This window comes from Lactuca sativa, chromosome 8 (genome assembly GCF_002870075.4).
Source record: "Lactuca sativa cultivar Salinas chromosome 8, Lsat_Salinas_v11, whole genome shotgun sequence".
NCBI classification, from domain to species: domain Eukaryota; kingdom Viridiplantae; phylum Streptophyta; class Magnoliopsida; order Asterales; family Asteraceae; genus Lactuca; species Lactuca sativa.
Window position 1 is genome coordinate 175,211,610 of NC_056630.2, and position 16,426 is coordinate 175,228,035.

Below are 16,426 nucleotides of genomic sequence, written 5' to 3' on the forward strand. Positions count from 1 at the left end.
TCTTCTAAAGTACCTCTCCATTCCTTGTGACCAGTGATGATATTCATTTGCTGCTAGTTTTGGGCTCAATTAGAACCACCAACACTGTTGGAAACATTCAGAGATAATGAATGTGCCACTTGAAATTGTTTTTTTTTAGGAAATGAGCTTTAGTGGTATAGAATGTTTTTTGAACAAACAGAGTTCTGATCTCCAAAAAGCAACCACTTAGGCTCTGATACCAATTGTTGAGAGAAAAACTTAAGATACTTGAACAAATGATTAGAACAAGTATGTTGCGGAATAGTTAATCTCAAGGATCTATAAGCTCAACAATAATATGAAAGTTAGAAATTTAGAGTATTAGTTGCGGAAAGTAAAGAATAGAAAATGACAGCAATTTATAAAGTTATATCAAGTATACACATAAGTTGATTCATAACGACAAATGCATTCAAACCAAGTCAATAGATGTGATCAAACTTAGTGATTAAGTCATAACTGACTTGCTCCGAAGAGAGATTATAATCAGATATGATAGTAAGAAGTGAGAGAGGAGAGAATTTCTGAGATAAGTAGTAAAGATACTTGAAGATGCGTATTTGATTTAGAACAAGTGAGCTCTATTTATAGAGACTCAAGGATTACAAAAGATAACTTTCTAGAAGTAGCCATGCAAGGCATACTGGACAATAAAAAGTGTAAAGAAAAGACAAAATAGACTAAAGTACAAAAGTGTGCTGTCTTCTGACTTCAGATGACTGCGGTAGAAACTTTCATTGCGGTAGAGAGATGGTTGCGGTACCAGGAAAGTTCAAGAGGGTCACTTTCAGTGTTCTAACAAATTCCCCTAAGTGACCTCTTTAACTTTTATCACCTATCAAGATGGAGATGCTTGATTAGGATCCACCAAAATTTCCTGACACTTTCTAACCAAGTGATTCTTCTTAGAATTTCATACTTGACTTCCGAAGTGGTGTATTTTGACTTTTCTACTGCAGTGTGATAGATGTCAAGCTGCTTCTTTGTTAGACGATGTATAGCAGAGGTAGGAATGAAATATTTGACATTATCAGTTTACCTTTTGAAGATGACACCAAGTTTAGGGAAGTTGGTTGCACTTAAGGGTCTTTCTTCAAAGCCTTCAGAGGGCATTGGTGCTAGATCAAGTAGAGGTAATTCAAGCTTTTTCGCAATGGTGGGATAGATATCTGCATCGATTTTAGCAAAATCGCATACAGTATCCATCAGGAAACTGTTGACTCGATCAAGTGCAACTTGCATCTTCGGATACTTCTCAGCCTTGCCCTGGAACACTCTTGCAATGAGGAAAATCTCCTCCAGATTCATGCAAGGAAAATTAGCTTGGTTCCGGACATACTCTTGTTCCCTTCGGGTCAGAGTGTACTGGAAAAACTCTCCCTTCATGAATTTTCTGACTTTGTAGTTCACAAATGCGGATGGTCGATCATTTGACCATATGTGGTCAAAAGAAGAGCCGTGCTTCGCATAGAACTGAGATAGTCTCTCAAATTCCATAAGCAAACGTTTGGCATCCGGAAGGCTTTGGTCAAATGGCTCAAGTACAGTGAAGTATTTGGCATTGGGTGAGATGGGGATGTACCAGTAACCATCAGTAGGAAGCTCGGCATATGTAAGATGAGGAACATAATCTTCATCGAGCAGTCTTCGGTGGGGATTAACCCAAGAATTGATAAGAGTTTCATCCATGACTGTGTCAAATCCACATAGTCTCCAGATGTCTTCACCAAGTTTTGTTTATTAAAAGGTTGAGGGGGAGAAAATGAAAATTTTTAAGTATATATATACACCGTGTGCGGTTTGTAGATCACCATCACTGTTCCCATTTGAATCCGCCTCAACCGCACACGGCTTACTCTCTCTCACTTTCTAAAATCCTAAAATTTCATCAATCTTCCTGAAATCAAAGCTCCTCGCCGATAATTCTTGTAAATGTGACTCCCATAACAAAATTTTCATGAAAAATCGATCAATATTTGGTGTTTAATCGAAGGATTATGTGTTTTGACTTTAAGTGCGACCGCACACGGCGAGTGCGGCCGCACACGGCGTGTGCGGCTGAACCATGTGCGGCTACACATATCTGTGTATGGCAAGGCCGTGTGCGGCTGCATATGTATATAATAATGTGTGCGGCTGCACACATCCACGTGTGCGGATGTCTACATTCTCATGTGCGGATGCACAATTTTTTCCATGTTCAATCATGAGCAATTGAAATACGTATGATTAAAATTATTTTTGCCCTAATGATTGCATGTGTTTCTTTTCATATTAAAATGGGAGATCTAGAATTTGCTAAAGTTCACAACTCACAATGATCTATTTTTCTTGAAGATCCTCCAGCATGATTAAAATTATTTTTGCCATCATGAGCTATTTTTCTTGAAGATCCTCCAGCAGCTCACAATGATCTAAAGTTCATTGTTGACGGTCTGAAGAAATGTTGTTTGGTCCATGCATTAACAACTTGCCCTGCAATTTACCAGAACCTGATCAAAGATTTTTGGAGAATTGCAGTTGTGAAGAAGGATAACAAAGATGAAAAATACATTGAAGCCACAATCCAAGGAAAGAAGGTTCAAGTATCAGAGAGTATTGTTCGGGAATCACTCCAAATTGATGACAGATCTGAATACTCTATGGAAATTAATGTACATCAAACTCAGGATGTTCTAGACCATATCGGGTATGAGGGAACATTTCCCCCTACCATCAAGAAACTGCTTCCTCCCAGCTGGAAATATCTAGCTCATGTGTTTGTAAGCTGTATTTCTAGTCGGATATCTGGTACGAACGAAATCACTTTGGCCAACACAAGAGCCATCACAAAATTGACCTCAGGAATTGAGTTCAACTTTTCAAAGTTTATACTACATGAACTGGTTCTGAATCTTGAAGGGAACAAGAGAGAAAAAATTTTGATGTACCCAAGATTTCTTCAGATCATCTTTAATGTCATGCATCCTGAGCTGCAGAGAGGGAACGAGACTTTGGATCTTAAATCAGTTGGCCCAAGTGCATTCGGGTTAATGAAGCAGAAAAGAGGAGGAAATTTTTTTTTTTAAGGAAAGTTCCCCTTAATAAAATTTGGAATTTTTGAAGAAAGTGATCGGTCAGACTCATAAGATCAATCCATTCCTACAGAGTCTGAAGACGTTGTGTTTTCAACCTCTGAACCAGAAATTGAGGAGGTTCATGATTCTCCTACAGCCATAGTGGCTGTGGAACATGATCTTCTACATCATAAGGAAGATGAAACACAATCTGTTCACGAGGAAGATGATGAAGATCTCTATGGATATGTAGAATTTTTTAAAGAGATAGACTTCATAGGGATCAGTGATGATATCCCTACAAATATTGAGCTTGATCTTGATGATGAAGAATTTGGTCCTCTTCCAGGATTTGCCAGCAACTGCTTAAATAAAGTCAATGAAGTTGCTTCTTCAGCAACCAAGACTGGGGAAGAAGAAAATGTTCTCAAAATTTTTCTCTCCACATCCAAGCCCATGGAGGTTGCTTCAAGTCAAGCAGATGTGAACTCAGAGATTCCTCCCTCTGCTTCAACTATCTCAACATCTGCTCCGCTTGTTTCTGAATCATCTCAGCCCCAAACCTCCCAGTCCTCCTTGGAAAGAAGTCAATCAATTATGAGTCTGGAGGTACCCATTGTGAGCAGTGCACCTCAAGTCTTCTCCACTATCACTGCTACTATTGCTTTCACTCCACCAATACAAACTGACGAAGGCCCTAGCACTATGTTTGAGACAGGCGACTCATCCTCTATCCCAGAATATTCTCCTACCAGACCTCCAATGGATGAAGCTTCAATCAAACTGGCAAAGCACCTAGCCCAACACAATCCAACCTCTTATTCTTGTGGCAAAGGAATATCTTCTAGAGAAGAGCACTCAAGTGATGACAAATCTTCTGTGTCAGAACTTCGAGAAGAGATTGGTGATCTCCGACAGGAACTTATTGAGAATACCATTCAGGTGGATCAACTCACTTCTCACATTGAAGTGCTTAAAGCAAAGGATGAGGAGAAGACAATGCAGATTAACGATCTACAGATGAATCTTGGTTCTGTGACAGCTATCTACTTCAATTTAAAGAACGTTATGTATGATGTATTTGGAGACAAAGTCAAAGCTCTATTTCAGCAGCCACACGAAATCGAGGATCCTCCCACGGCCCCGACACAGTCTGTCCTTGATGACCTTCTAGTTATCCACCTGCTCCTAGAGCAACTACAATTGTCAATAGATTTGAAAAGAAGCCAGAAGGCAGCGGAGCCCGAATCACAATCAAACAGGGAAAGAGGATGGTAACGGCTAGCAAAAGCGAAAGTTTACTATTCATGAAAAATTCAAATGAGAATCGCAAAGTCAAAGAACCCTGTTCTAACAGTAACTGATCTAAAGAAAAGGAAATTTGGTGACGAGTTCGGAGATAGATCAGGAATCCAAATGTGGGCCTTTGATCCCGAGTAAAATTTATGGGTTGTGAAAAGGAACTCAGGAACCTCTAAGTTTTACAAGAACACTCATGACTTTAACTCGTGGACCAAAGTTGATCTTGCTGAACTATCCAGAGCCCCATTCCATAATCCCTCTGAAGATCCCAGCGCTTCAAACTTCAAAAGATCTCTTGACAGATAGGTCAAGGAAAACTTTCCAAAAATGAAGACTACAAGAGCCTTGTACCGAAAAGACAAAGAAATTCTAGATCCTAAATCAGGCGAGCCTATGAAGATTATCCTTTGGCCTGTGACTAAATAGCAGAAGGAAATTCCTCTCCCTCAACACTTCCGTGAGGGATACCTTGATAAATTGGAATTATGGGCTTACGACGATGAAACTGCCACTGCTTCAATAAAATTCAAGGATCGAGAACAAGTCTTGAGGCTGATAAGTGCAAAAGTTCTTCTTCGGTTCAGGGAAAGGGATATCCGCACTCTGTCTCGCCACCAGATTATATGCAAAAAAGATGTTATGGAGGCGGACAATTTAGACTCTAGAGGACATGCTCCGAGCATGTGTAATAGATTTTGGCAGAGCCTGGGATACCCACTTGCCCCTAGTTGAATTTGCATACAACAACAGCTACTACACAAGCATAGGAGTCGCCCCCATTGAGGCCTTGTATGGCTGGAAGTGCAGATTGCCCCTTTATTGGGCTGAAGTGGGTGACACCCAATTGGCAAGAGGGAGACTACCGGATATCACTCTTACAGGGCCCGAGATCATCCGAGAAACAACCAAGAAAATCATCCAAATTTGATCACGACTCCAAGCGTCTCGGGATAGACAGAAAATTTACGCAGATAAAAGACAAAAGCCGTTGGAATTCCAGGTGGGAGATCGTGCGTTACTGAAAGTCTCTCCCTGGAAAAGGACGATCCGCTTTGGGAAGCGAGGCAAGTTAAACCCGCGATACATCAGACCATTCGAGATTCTTGCCCGAATTGGTCCAGTTGCCTATAAGCTACAGCTACCCTCCGAGCTCAGCAACGTGCATCCCGTGTTCCACATATCCAATTTGAAGAAATGCCTATCAGATGAAACCCTTGTGATACCTTTAGAAGAGATTGAGATAAACGAGAACCTTGTGTTCATTGAAGAACCAATCAAAATGATGGATAGAGAAGTGAGATGTACCAAGCAAAGTCGCATCCCAATCGTAAAAATTTGTTGGAGTGCCAAACATGGACCTGAGTTCACTTGGGAATGCAAAGATCAAATGATACAGAAGTACCCCCACCTATTCACGAACCCTTGAAGGCTACCTCAAAGCAAAATTTCGGGACGAAATTCCCTTAAGAAGGGGATAATGTGACAACCGGCAAACTCCTGGTCAAAGTCAAAGTCAAGTCAAGCTCAATGGAACATCTGGTCAACTCAACTAGTGCTTGTATGTTAGGAGATTCTTTGTGTTTCCTAATGTTCAATTATAATTCCTAATGAAAAGGAACACTTGAAAGTCTCAAAAGATCAAAATTTAAAACCCTAATTTGATTTAGAGAAGTAACAACTTTATAAAGCACTATTGAGTGCCCTTCGGGGGTGTATAACACTCAAAATAGAATGTATCTAAGTCTAAGGACCTTGCACTACGAAGAAAAACACTAATAAAGGCTCCTGACCAAGTCTCTCCCAATCTCTCCCACTATATCTCTCTCTCTCCCAAATCTCTCTAAAAAATGAAGTCTTTTCCCAAATATCTCCAAGAAAATGAAGTCTTTTCCAAAATCTCTCCAAGAAAATGAAGTCTTTTCTCAAATCTCTCCAAGAATATCAAATCTCTCCCAATTCTCACCAATAATATGGAATCTCTCCAAGTATGTGAAATCTCTCCCAAATCTCTCTACGTACCTTCCCCAGTCGAAAATAGCCCAAAACCGGAGGAGAGAACCCCAAAAGGACCCTCTTGGTCCGGACTCCTCTTGGTCCGGAACCCTCTTAGTCCGGATACCTCCTAAGGAACCAAGAAGGTTCTCACCCCGGAACCCTCCTGGTTCGAAATGCCCTAGTCACTTCGGAACTCCCTTCACTCCGGACACTCTCGCTACTCTGGAGTTTCTAGCCGGTCCGGACTACTGGCTTCGCTACGAAACATGCGTCTGATCTCGGATCCGAGGGGGATGCTCCTGAAGAAGCAGGCAGCTTCGGAACTTCGCCTGATGACTCCGAAAGTCACTGTAGGGTTTCGGAAATCACATCTTTGCTCCGGAAATTAGAAAATGACCCCGGAAAGGGGACTTTGACTTCGGACCCTCACAGGAACCTCACCCCAATCTGGATTTTCATCATTTTCGGACTATTTCACCATTTTAAGGAATTTGAAGCCGGAAATCACCCCAAAGTCGTAATTTCATGTCCTAAACCCCTTAAACTCCTATTTTATGCCCAAAATTAAATATTTTAAATATATTTATATAAAATAAAAACCCAAGATTTTAAGAGGATCCTAAGAAGATAAAGGGGTTTGACATTGAGATGTGATGCTCAATCCTCCATTTTCCAATGCAAATCCCAGTTAAGCACGCATTGCCCTTAGGAAATAAGCCCTACCTACCAGATTCCCATGCAAATGTCAAGTCATTCCTTATCTTTCCCCTTTAGATACGTGAATCTCTTTTCCTTCCCCATCCCACTTCTCACTTTCTCATCAGTAAACTCCCAGGAATTCTCTCAAACTCCTTAAAGACTCAAGCTTCATTTCCTTCAAGGAAAACTTACTAAATTTTTGTAAGTGTTCATCCTATTGTACTAGTGATTCTTCATATCATTTCTAATATTTCATTATATTTACACACAAAAATCATTCTTATAATACTCTAGAGATTTAAGAATATCCAAAGTTTGGAGTTGGAAACTTCCTCATCACTCTTCAAATCCACCGAGCAAGCAAACCAAGGTGAGCTTCATACCCCACCTTTTTCCTTAGTTTTTTTTATTTTTAGGGGAGAGTACAAGTCACCTCTTGTTCTAAATCCTTGAATGATTGCATGTTTATGTGTGTGAATCTGTGTGTTGAAATATTATCATTTTTTTATATATATATACAACTCTCTGTGAACGTTAGGTCTCACAAAACCCATGAAAATAAATAATATTTTAAATCATGATTTGGGGAACACAATTTACAAAAGGAACCTCTCAAGTTTTTGGGGGTGCTTAACATGCACCCTTGTAGTCATGCTTTAATAACTAGAAATTAAAGTTTCTATCAGAAATCTTGAAATATTAACTCTAAGTCTAGAATTTCGAGATTTGGAACCTTGTGTTCCATAAATGACTATTTACAAACTACAAAGGGGTTATTTATAAAAATTGGATATAAGTGATCTCACCTAGAATATATGCAAATAGAACCTTTATGACATGAAATTTTATATGTCATAAAGCTACTATCATAACTTCACACAAGGCATAGTTCTACACAAATCATAACTCGACGTATTCCGGCTAATGGGATCTCACTTAGTAATATATAGAGAGGAAAGCCATTTTATCCGACCTTACTATTGTTGAATTGATTTACTAAATATTTAAAGCAGATTATTTTCAATAAACGAAACAAAACGAAATATTTAGTCAACAAGTACAACTAGTAATAATTATTTGTTAAATAATGAATTTCAACGCTTGCGTGAGACTACTAGTATTCTAGTCAGACAAAATCTTCACAGTACATATATTATATACAATTGTGTACACCTTAAGTACTGTAAGAGTTATAACTAGAGTCTCCTGGAGGGAGAGCAGGAATTTGTGTATAGATCTATACGGGGTTGACACCCCGCACCTTCGCTGTTTGCTACAGCTAGACCGGCCAGTCTAGGGTGACAAATGTCTTGAACAAAATCGACGCCTGAAGAACGTCATAACAGGCACTCCGTTATATTAGTATGGTTATAACGACTCACTAGAATAAATCAAAAATGTAATTATACAGATTTCATCTTCGGTTAAAAATGAACTCTTCTGACTACCTCAATAAGACTTGTTTTGCACCCGTGTTATGTTATTACCAAAATTACTATTTTATACATCAGAAAATATAGGATTTTCTGGAGAAAACGATTCGTATGATTTTGGAAAACAATGAATTTAGACACACATGCAACTATACTCGATTTGAAACAAGAATTACAACCATTTGATAAGAAAATATCAGATTTTCTGGATTTTTAAACTATCATCAAGGTTTTATACTCAAATGCATATGAACTCACCAACATATTTTATGTTGACGCTTTTCAAACGACTTGTATCAGGAAACCAATAAGCAGGTTGTTGGATCGCGGACTCAAGATTATTTTGCTAACTTTTGGGATTTGCTTATTGTTGTCTCTTTTGTGTAATATTTTGAGAACATAAACACGATGTAAAACAAATGTAAGCTTGTTATAATGTATGGCGCTTGGATTTTCTATGTTTCATTTATATGTAATTGTTATGATACTACACATTGAAGTCATCCGCCCCCAGACGTTTCCGCCGTTCTAGTTCGGGGGTGTTACAATAGGTGACTAGTAGAGCTAAGATGCGGAGAATATCCTGTTCATCTATCTTTTCAAATTGAGAGGTGAGTCTTCCTCACTGTACTTGTGGGTCGCAGGCACCAATGCTCGACCACTAGGTTATGTTCCCTGGTATACAGTATGTTGTTATGCTATAGTGATCTGTTAGATCTGTATCCTAGTATATAGGATGTTATTACGTTGTAGTAATTTGTTAGATCTATATCCTGGTATATAGGATGTGCTATGCGGTAGTTATCTGTAATATGTTTGTCACATGTTGATTATGTATGTGTTTATGTGTTTCATATGTCGACATAGTGTGGCTTGGGATTGAGGCTTTACTGCTATGTACCTGAGCCAATAGACCGGGGTTAATCCATCCTGATGACTATGGACCTGAGGGTATAGCAACCCGATGATTGATTAGACTCGTTGTATAGCGGCATTCGAGTCTGATGACTGAATGAACCAGGGATAATCCAGCCTGATGGCTCTGGACTTGAAGGTATTCTAGTCTGATGACTAATTGGACCTAGCATGCATGATTATATATGTTATATACATTATGTAAGGTACTTTGGGGGAACTCACTAGGCGTTGGCTTACAGTTTCAGTTTATTGTTTCAGGTACTTCATACGATCATGGAAAAGTGAAGGCATGATCGTGCACATCCTCTTTGTTTTTATGATTTTGGATTTTGGCATACTCTGATTTTGACTATTATTCTTGGAAACAACGTTTTCTAACTATTATGGTCGTTGGACTAGTTTTAAAAAATAGAAAAAATTTACTTTGATTTTTAGGACATTACAAGTTGGTATCAGAGTCCTGGTTTGAGAAAATTGGATGAGCATTCGTGTGAATCCAGACTCAAACTAAGGATCTGTAAAAAATTTCAAAATTGTTTTCAAAAGTAACCAATGAAGGGCGAGATGTGTATGATCAGCCGGAGCAAGAAAGTATACCCCCAAGTTATCCACATTGTTAGTTTTTATTGATTATTATTATAGAACTGCATGCTAGTGGTTGGCTACGGATCTTCATGGATTGCATGACAGATTTTCCAAATGTATGATGCTTGATAGCCTAGGAGGACTACTTGTATGTTAGATGAAATTGACATCATTATTATCGTTGCTTAGTGTGTGTATCAAAGTTCTACATAACTAAAATTCTATAGCCTGAGATTGTTTGCTTTATCCTTATTTCCTATTCTTGTCTAATGAAGGTATTAGGATATAATAGTGTATTCTTATGTCTATAGGATCCAAAGTTATGTACGATTAGCTTACACGAGTGGCTACAAGGTTGGTGGAAGTTTCATAAGTGAGTATGTGGGTGTAGCAGGCCAATTGAGGAAGGATTGGCCACTCTCGAGAGGGTGAGGACAGGATTTATGAGTATTCTAATTGTGGGTTTGTTTTTAGGCAGTTTGTGATGATCCGTTGAGACAAATACGGGTAGGTGTGGAAGGTAGTATGGGCTCGTACTACTAAAAGCACAAGATATGTACGCGTAGCAAGGAAGTCATAAACCTTAAGGGTTAGTCTTGTTATTATGGTTATAGTAATATGAAGTGCGCCCTGAACCTTCTTTGGTTAGGGGTGAAGGATTGGTAGAGATTGGTGATCTGTTCATACACTCCTAAGAAGAGGGTTGATGTTACTTGGAGCGGTTCTCGGAGATGTTCCATTTGAGATATGTTCCCTTGGTAGAGAGGGAGATATTAGATCAAGATTACTTGGATCTTAGACAGGCGAATGAGACGATGACGGAGATCACCAACATGTTTATGTTGGGTTTTGAGCATTCTAACACTTCCTAAGTGTACACGCAACCCTAAATACCTTGGATCTATGTTTTCTTTATTATACATGCAAATAAGAACATCCAAGGTATTATCCTAATCTAGCATACAAAAACTATGAATGTAACAAGATAGAATACATACCTCTTGATGTAGCTTGATGTCTTCAAGCTTTAAGAGCTTAGCCCCAATAGTGTGGAAGCCTCAAGTGGAATCACAAATCACCAAGACACCTTGGAATACTTTAGAGAATATGATTACTTGGTTCTCTCTAGTGAAATTGGCTAGCCCCTCTTAGTGTATCCACACTAGTGCCAATTTCACCAACCAAAGACATCTTTATATAGTATGGAGGATTAGGGTTAAACCCTAATACCCATGACCTTTCATTTCCTAGGATCCATGGGTTAAACACTCCATGGACTATCCATGAAAGCTTAGCCCAACCTAAATGAACTTGGCCCATTCCATATATATATATATATATATATATATATAAGAGTCCATATTTAATTGGTTCCTTTTGATCACTTAATTAATTATAAATTAATTCTTGATCAATACTAATTAAATAATATGATTCCATATTAATATATTAGAACTTATAATATATTAATATTAATCATAAACATACTATTCTCAAAAGATTATCCATATAAATTGTGTCGGTGAAGTGCAACCCAAATGGACCACGCCGGGTCGGGTCAAGTACATACCAAATATAGTTATGGACTTAGACATTAATCCAACAGTCTCCCACTTGGATAAGTCTAAAACTATTATTGCGTATGACTTCAAACCTAACTGGCAATCGTAGCTCTTAAAGCCGCTGTCGAACTCTGATCTTGTCAACGAACTTGTCCATTAGATAAGGGATCATATATTCCTCCATTCTAGATATCATATGGACTGAGACATGGATTATAATCATTCTCTCTGTCCATTTGTTGTTTCCCGATTTGCGATTTATGACGACTGACTAATTGAACAAATCAAATCAGTCCTGGCCCGGCCGAGCACTTCCATTTGTCATCATCAAATCATCGAGGGGCCCACAGATATCGCTTTTATCCCGAAGGTAAAAGGAACGGATAAACTTCGACTCATATGGCTTGTTCTACTACTTGTTGAATCATACACAAAGGCACATTTTATAACACCGAGTTACCGTATGCGTTTTTGTGCAATCAATGTACTATCAACTCATAGTAACAACTCATATCTCTAGGTTTGAAGAATATAAGATATTATCGTCTCATGATCACTCGTGATAAAATCCATGAAGTGATTCCAACGAGCGCGGGTTGAATCCAATACTCAGAACTTATGAGCACTCATGAGTGTTGTAGCCCTTGTCCAACACCTTAGACCTCTACAAGCCAACCCATGACAGTCTTAATTCATATCTACTTCCAACATATGACCGACTGTGGATGGTTTGAATAACTTAGTCATTCCGGAAGAATAACCTAGTTTATTCGGGAAGTCAAAACATGCAAAGTGAAACACAATAATAATTGAATCCAATATGGTATCAACCCTTTGAACATAAATAAAACACCTTTTATTTATCACCATATGATTACACATTATTCATTGTATACTGTTTCAGCTATCAACTTTATTCTTGAATTTAAAACAATAGTTGTCCCATGCTCCAAGCATGTACACTATGTTTTCTTAAACACTAGTCATGCCATACACCAAGTATGCATACTATGTTTGTCTATGATCTTTACTTTGTGAACTAGATCAATTGAACATAACTTCAATGATTCTCTTTTCACACTCCCAAATCCTTACCACAAATGCAAGAATTCCAAATTCATGCCATTTACTAAAATCTGTTAGATTCTAAACTTATATGCATTGATCCTCTTGTAATGATTATGCACAAAATCATAAAGACTTGACAACAAACATTACAGAGCATTCCAAAGGAGATCATCTCCTTGGAAACATCCTTCTTGCATTAAGTTTCCTTAATCTTACACAGATTGAATAATTTCTAACTTTGAAACATTTCCAGATTCCATTTTGACTATCACTTCTGAACAAGAGTTGCCTCCTTACAGACTATGTCAATATGGTCCTTCCAGAATTATCACTACACTTCCAACTATCCTTGAGCAACCAATCTTTGGCAAACCTTAGATTGTTCTCGACAATTGTTTAATCCTTTTAGTCATATCCAGTTCTAAACCTTTTCCCTTCTTAATGCCCCAGGCATTTGGAAAATTTTAGAAAGGATGAATATAGCACATGTAATCGATCCTATATCCGAAGCATATGGGACACGATTCATGATATCTCACATAAAGACTAATCTAGTCTTTTGCTATAATATTTCCATTTCAATTTGCCAAGTTCTCATAATTCAGATTATGAAAAGGGATGCCGTAATCATAATCGAATTTAAGAACGCAAATAATGGACTCATATACAAAATTTCTTTATGTTGAGCCATTCCAACATGAAATTCATATATATCCTTGACTAAATGATTAAAACCTCACGATCTAAGCTTATAGATTTGAGATGAAGTATAATTTCCTCTCCCTTAATTATAGCAAAACAACTCTTTCCCAATTGAAACTTTTGTTTTCTATAATTAACATTGCCAACTTGCAATACTTATCATAATTATCATGCTCCCACTAACATGATGATTATTAGCATATCACTTATGCTCCCACTAGCTTTGACATGTTCTCAGAAATCACCTGGACTTCTAGAAATCAATACTTCATTGACTTTCTTACCAAAGTTCAGATTTCTGATGCTTGATTGTTTTGATAAAACTTTATCAAAATCATACACCTTCCCTTAGATAGCACACTTGTGTGTCTAAACAATTATGAAGAGGTATGCCGTAATCATAATGGTTAGACCTTTTTGCCACTTCTCACAAGTCCAGGTTAGTGTGCCGGTAAACCACACACGCTCCACTAACGACTTTGAGAATGAAAATGTCACAGTTGCTATCTAGCTAAAATCTACTTAGTGAAAGTGTTTCCTCACCATCATTTTCATGAATCGGAGAGAAACCTTATGACACTTAGATTTAATGGTGTATGTGTTCTTATCCATGTGAATTGTCAAAACCATAGTCACAAGGCAAGGATAATGACAAATCCAAACTCATATGGACTGAACTCTATCTTAATTTCTTGCCACCTGGCATCTCAAGGGCCTGCCATTGCTTCCAAGTTGTTGTGCAACAAATTAAGAACTCTAAGAACTCATATGCAAAGCCAACTTTAACTGGAATGGGCACAGAATATGTCAACACGATAGGTTATGAACCTCAAGTTGTGTGCTAGTGAAGAACTTTAGGTTTTATTCTTGATTAGTTCTTGAGACTTTCAAGACCTTTAAGACTCCCACTGTCCTCTTGACCTATAAGACTCCTTTGTCAAACATCCAAGAGATAGTGCGGATTCTAATCAAGACAAACACTTCGCAACATTGGCCTAAGTTGGTCTCTGTTTTATCCAAAACATCACAACTTACCAATTTCAAATGTACAAGAGTAGAAAACTTTTACTCTTACATTTGACAAGTGTTTTAAACCTTCTTTAAGACATGTCACTCAAGTTACAATCTTGGAGTATGACTCTAAGACTTGTATTGGAATGAAGTATGACTCATCTTCTTGATTTAACCATTTCAACAATTCAAGTTCCTCTTCTTAGTCATAAGAATGCACTAAGATTGTCCTTAGAGAACTAATTTTGATATGGTTTCTTAATCATTAAGATGATCACAAAAACTGATACTAAAGTACTATCCCATCTTTTCAGATTTGAGAAACTTTTATCCTTCTGCCTAATTTGATTCTTCTTATTCGCTCTGCCATACATTGGAACCTTTTCCAATGTCTCAGAGTTACACTTAAGCTTGTAAGTATAATCATATTTACTGAGCTTTAGTAAACTATGACGAATAGTCTTATCAAACTTTTGTGGTGGACTTAATCAGTGCACAAGAATGTGTACTCGATCCCTTAGTCCTTTACTTGACTCACACATCCATGTGAACAAGTAATCAGTCTTAATTTTTCCAATACTTGAAAGTTCTCATTCATCATGTTATACAACTTGCATGATTCCAAGTTCCGGTCCAATTGAAACTTGGGTGATGAGAATCTTTCCTTATTTGGTAAATCTAGACATTACCAGAAATGAAAGAATCAATTTCATATTTCCACTCTTGCTCTTAATGGAATCATATAAGCAACAATTTTTCCTCAAAAGCCATTGTAAGGATAAAATCAAAAAAAAAAAAAAATTCTTTTATTTTAAAACTTTGCGGAAAAACTTATCCTTACAATCCATATGAAAACTTGTTGTTATCTATTCCTTAAGCAATATCTCATAACTCCTAAGAAGTAGCTCAAGAATCCGATTTTTCAAACTATGCGATAGAAATCCATCTATGCGATCAGATTCAGCATATTCTTTCTTTAAGTTTCTTCACTTTTCCTTTGATTCTTAAAACATCACCATGTGACCCAGTCACATCATGTATCAAGAATCTCAGAATAGAAAATTAACAGAGTTAGATAATGGAATTTACCTGAAGTAGAGTCAAACTTATTGACTTTAACATCCTTAGGTAAATTTGGCAGCTTCGCAACCAATGCCCCTTCCTTTGGCAATATAAACATATAGACCCTTTGATAATGGTACACGGGACTATCACAGACTTAGCTTTCTCTTTACCATTTGGTCAACCGATTTGACTATGGCCGATCCCTTTCCATTCGGAAGAGAATGCTTTTCTGGATTTCCTGTGTCACTATTGTCAATGTCCATCAAGTTTTAAGGAAGTTGACCTTAGATAAGATCATTAAGGGTCTTGTCATAGTCTGTTTCATAGGTGTCCCAAAGGAACTCACTATGTGACTTAGAAAGTGATTGAACCACCAACTTTCTCAAGACTTTAACACCCAACTCTCCCGGCTTGTCAATATGTGACTACATCTCCAAGATGTGTTCACACCTAGACCTTTCCTTGCCAATAGGGCTTGAGTGACCTTAAATTTTTCAAGAACTTGTGGGTTAGGGAGAATAGTTGGAGGAGAAGAAAGAAGTATGATATCCATGGGACATCATCTTCATTAGGAAACCTTGTTTCAAGAGATTTGGGAAGATCATAAGTGCCTAAACCAGACAACTTTTGGGAGATATTCAAGATAGTTGATTTAAAGTCCTTAATATGACACCCAATATGAAATATTAAGGCTAGGACCCAACAAACTATTTTATAACTTAGAAGAGGTATGCCGTAATCCAAGCTATAAAATATTTGAAGGTAGGTGAATGATGATTCACCAATTTCCACCAAGATAAACGAAATGTATTATTAGGTTTTAATTGGTTTTGAAACTCCTAGATCTTTGAGATTCATTGAACTTTTCAAAGGCATGTTTCAATCTCGAGTGTGCCCTTCAGGTTTTGTGACTGGGATGCCGAGGATCACAAAACAAGGTGTGAAGTAACCATGCAAATCACTTGGTACCCTTAATAAATTACCCCTCAATCGATGTGCCAGTTAAACA